Source organism: Macrosteles quadrilineatus, unplaced genomic scaffold (assembly GCF_028750875.1).
Source record: "Macrosteles quadrilineatus isolate MER2022 unplaced genomic scaffold, UCM_ALF_1.0 Scaffold_8__2_contigs__length_117827958, whole genome shotgun sequence".
Classification (NCBI taxonomy): domain Eukaryota; kingdom Metazoa; phylum Arthropoda; class Insecta; order Hemiptera; family Cicadellidae; genus Macrosteles; species Macrosteles quadrilineatus.
This window is the reverse complement of record NW_026542601.1, coordinates 60,242,394-60,247,462: the sequence shown is the minus strand read 5'-3', so window position 1 is coordinate 60,247,462 and position 5,069 is coordinate 60,242,394. Positions and strand designations below refer to the sequence as shown.

The 5,069-nt window shown below is 33.2% G+C and overlaps 1 non-coding gene across 1 annotated transcript; it reads right to left on the bottom strand.

The window, feature by feature from the left end:
• Nucleotides 1-1,976: 1,976 nt before the first annotated feature.
• On the bottom strand, nt 1,977-2,060 carry Trnal-cag (transfer RNA leucine (anticodon CAG)). The gene has a single exon. It is a non-coding gene; the product is annotated as a tRNA-Leu (tRNA).
• Nucleotides 2,061-5,069: the final 3,009 nt, after the last annotated feature.

Here is a 5,069-nt window from a genome sequence, read left to right as displayed (position 1 = left end):
TTAGAAACGAAACAGCTGATCAAGAAATCAAACAAATCATCTACTTCATGTGAATAATCTTTTTACACAAACATAGTTTTTTTAACCAATAACTTGATTATTTTTTACTTGTGGGTGTATTTTGAGTTTGCAGTTATGAAAGCACCAAGCTAAGTACTTTTTATCTAATTTTTTTTATAAACTAACAGTATTAATGAATTACTACATGAACTTTTTTTTTAGCCAAACACAAACCCTCCAAACCCTATTAAACGATGACACCGTTTTGGAGCAAAACTCTGTACCGTACTGTTATAGCATTGATTATACATCTCCACAAGGGGGTAAATGTATAATCAATGGTATTAGGTTTGGTAATGTTATTTATATGCTTTTATAGATTAATAACACTGTTTCATAACATATTTATAACAGATTAATTTACAAATTAAAACCATAGTATATTACAGCTATTTCGGGGGACCTACGTACACTAAACATTAATTGCCAACCATCTATTTTATACACCAGTTGTGGCTGTAGAAATTTCTTATTCAAAGAGCACATATTTAAAAAAGTCTCCTTCTAATTTCTTTATTTACGCTATGATACAGAGTTGTAGCAAAAGATATGCTATAACTTGTAAGGTCCCCTTTTCAGTTTGATCTGGTAAAATAGTTGGCCAGGGGAGTATTTCACAGTGTCCAATACAGAACACAGAAGGTCCAAAACTTATACTTTTTTAGATCAATGTTTACAAGTTATTATTTCAAATGGCCCAAAGGATGTTTCTTTAGTTTCAAAATTAAGTAGGTCAAAAAGTACGATGATCCTTGGTCGGTTGGTGTATTTTGAAGCAGTACTATTTTGTTAATTTTGTGACTCAATTCAACATTATTAATGTTCAATCTTGGAATAAAACTAGGTGAAATTCATTAACTGCTTCTGGTATTACAACATCCATGGGATAACCATAAGCAAGTAAAGTCTTGCAGTAAATTAGGAAAAGTCTACTGACAGGCTGAACGTGGTCACTGGCTCTGCTATAAATCAACTCCACAGGACGCTACTAGAGCGAGATGCACGGTTAGGTTTTGGAAGTGTGGCAGGTTTTAATTTTCTGACGAAGACCTTCATTAATATCTACGTGTCAGCTACCGAATTTACTGCTTCTGGTTGTGGTTGCTAGCGCTCTGAAATTGGGCGTTTGAAACCAGCGACACTAGCGCCAGCCGAGCCAGCGGCGCGGCGCGTCTGGGAACCAGTATCCATCAATAGCATCACAGCACACTGATCAAAATGTGCCCCACTCAGCAAAACTGCTAAATATAGAACAGAACGAATTCTATTTTTAGCGTATCCCAATAATACAACGCTGTGCATTATTATAAGAATATCAATAGTTTAAAATTATGGTTTTTTGTGTAATATTCTAAGTTTTAGGACAAGTAAAAGATGTTACATTGATCTGTAGAATAATGATATACAAACAGTAAATTAACACACTCTACTACAAAACAAACTACACTATTATGTGATGTGTTAAAACAAACAGAAAATTTTGTAACGTCAGAACCTACCTTAATGTTGTTAGAGAATATTATTCATATCTAACCTTCCTAACCTAATATAAAATATAAGTATTATCGTCTCCCTCAGTGTGAGATTGGGCGAACCGTCTACCAAAAGCCATAAACACCTTCTCTTCGCATAGGGTTCACGGTGTTTGGATGGGCTATTTTGTAGCAAAATATGTTTAGCTTCCAGGACAATATTTCGGTGTATACCGCTGTATTGTAAAGTATTTTAGTGGTTTGGAACAGATTTACAGTATTGTATAATGGTATAACAGAATTATCACTGTGAAAAACGTGTATATGCAGAATTGGCATTACTTGTTGTGCATATTATGTGAAAAAGTAAAAATTAAAACTCAATTAACATCACACTGAATTGGCAAATAAATAATGGGAAGAGATGACAGAGCAAAAAGGTAGTGTCAGAAGTGGGATTCGAACCCACGCCCACAGAAGTGGACTGCGACCTGAACGCAGCGCCTTAGACCACTCGGCCATCCTGACTTGCTGATGGAGGCGAAAATAGCGGTACAGATAGTACAAAGAGCGTGTTTTCGAGCATATGATTTTTGCCAACAATCAGAAATAGTACAAGAGAGCACAAAATATAGTAGCCCTGCCCCATTTCCTATATAAACGTAAGCTACATGGAAGTTAATTTTTGTAACTCCCCGAAGGCATGCATTTTAAGCTGTTGATGATTAACTATAATTAAAGAGCAAAAGTGAAATACAATAATTAATTAAATTAAATCAGTCTAATCCCGTATTTTGATCGTTTTAAATGTGTAACATTCCCTGTTCATGGTCCTAAAGTAAGCCAATTGCATCGTGTGCAATGGCTTATTTAAATTTATTTAAGTCTCAACCGAAACAAACACCGAATAATCAATATTTCAATTATTATTTCCTTAACATAAGTTTAAATTTTGTAATCCACTTGCCTTAACTGTATGGCGTCGTTGTACAACTAAAGGGTGTTCAGGAGAAAAGGTGGTAAGAAAAGTTTCGACAGATTGCCAATGCCTGCTGTATTCTGTTAAGCAGCGATGCGATCGGAGGTACGGTTCAAATGGTTCAATTATTCACTAACTAATTTGTACACGTTTGACCAGGTTATTATCATTATCATAATATTATTAGTGAGGATATGTTAAGAGTTTTTCATTATAAATTTTTACAAATCATTTCAATTGACTCGGCCTGTATATAATGTTAAATGATATGAAACATCTGTATTCCCATTGTTGTGAATGGGAATACGCATTGTTACGTTTTATTTAACTGAATAATACAGATGATACAGTACAAATCTAATTTTATTCTTGAGGAGGGGAGGGAATCACAGTGGTTCAATTAATTACTCATATTATTCCTTGGTCAGGTTTAAACTTAGTACCAGTAGTAAATTTTAAGGTAGTTTCAACGTCGTACCCCCTTATAATTACGTAAAAAATTCCAATGGTGAAAAACACCGATGAAAACTGAAACAGATTAATTATAAGAAATGTATCTTTGTCTCGTTCACTCTTTGGAAATTCCTCAGTTATCCTTGATACTTATACATACTTCACGCTAGGATATAAAATCATAAAAATAACAGGAGACAAGCCGGTAAACAAACTCGTAGTCAATAAACACATCAGCTGTATCGCTGATCTGACGGCTGTCCGGTAAGTTGGGCTTTCTGCAAATTGAAACGAGTTACATGCAGATGTCAGGATGGAACTTTGAAGAAGAAGAATCATAAGTGGTATAATATGTTTAACTATTCATTCATGCGTCCTTTTGAGTAAAGATGAAAAAGTGTATAGTCAATTAGGTGTACTACAAAACCTAATAATTTGATCCTTTAAGAAAATGAGTGCAAAGATATTTGTTGATTCATCATAAATTTTGATATTGCTCTTTAGAGTGGATCTTAAGCCAAACCAGTTTGGTCGCTAGAGAAAAAATAAAAATAAATATCATACAAAATCTTTATAGTGTAGGGCCTATATTATAATTTCCAACGTACTTTTTTGTCGGCAGACCATAACTTCCTTATTTCTTCACAAATTTTCGTAAATGAGGTGTCATTTTAAAGTTTTGTTTTTACTTACTACCCGGGGAAAATATACAACTCACTCATTTTTAAGTAGTAAAAAACATATCATACTGCAAGTAATTTAAACTTGAAATGTTTATTTACGTTATTCGGTCAGCTGAAACACGTGCATTAAATTAATCAAAATAAACTAATACTAGTGAACCTGTGCGGCTCAATGCCCCGCAAAAACATATGAATAAATTTAGAAAACAAATTCATCGTGTTATATATTGACTCGTCGAAAATTAAATACAGTAATAATAAAGCATTAGAAGGGAAGCAATCCAGCCATTTTCTAGCTGTATGCGTATTATATTTAGTAAATTAATAAGTGTTCAAGTTCAAGTATGTTACAGGGTAGTTATTTTTTTTTAAGATTCTTAAAAACACAAACAAAACATTTTATCATATCAAACCAATAGGCAGTGAATGTAGTATATACCTATGTAGCATATTTTGAGGGTCATAAAATGCTGCTTGAAGAAAACACTTATCACAAAAGCACTTCCATGAATACTACGATTTTAGTCTTAAAGTTGCCTTCAGGAATATTACCCTGGTCAGAATTTTCCGTAATGAATATGCTTATCCTACTATTAAAAGATGTAGCCTTACTTAAAACAACCTATACAGTATATAGTTGCTCATGACTGAAATTGGTCTGGCTAAGAACATTGCTGCTCTTTAATTAAAGTGCTTGTGCTGCAAATGCCAAATATAACAGAAATTAGCATCTTTCCATTTTAAAAGGTAACTTTGTTTCAGACGGGCAAATTTTTTATCCTCAAAATCAAAGTATGTCCTTACTCACTTGTTCCATGTTAGGACTTTACATTCTACTTTACATTGTTGTTAAACGTTCTGATCACATGAAGCCTTGTGCCATTAATGAGGCCCTTTTTGATGTATTAATATCAATAAAACCACTGCCTCCTTTTATTTGCATAATCTGTGTCTTGGCAATCCACTGACCTTAATATTTAAAAACTCAGTTGGATTTTCTAGATGGGTGCCTCTGCCTTCGACTGTTTTCGAGGACCCACTCTTCCCCTTGGCATACTGACAATTAATTACCTAACTTGTTAAGTTCATGTAGTAATTCATTAATACTGTTAGTTTATAAAAAAAATTAGATAAAAAGTACTTAGCTTGGTGCTTTCATAACTGCAAACTCAAAATACACCCACAAGTAAAAAATAATCAAGTTATTGGTTAAAAAAACTATGTTTGTGTAAAAAGATTATTCACATGAAGTAGATGATTTGTTTGATTTCTTGATCAGCTGTTTCGTTTCTAATGAATTAATAATGTCAAAAGATTGTGATTTTAAATACATCATTTATTATAGTAAAGTTTTTCTACTTATTCTCTTATTCTCAATTAAATTTTACTATTCCCAGCATGAAAATAAAGTAGTGAGATCCA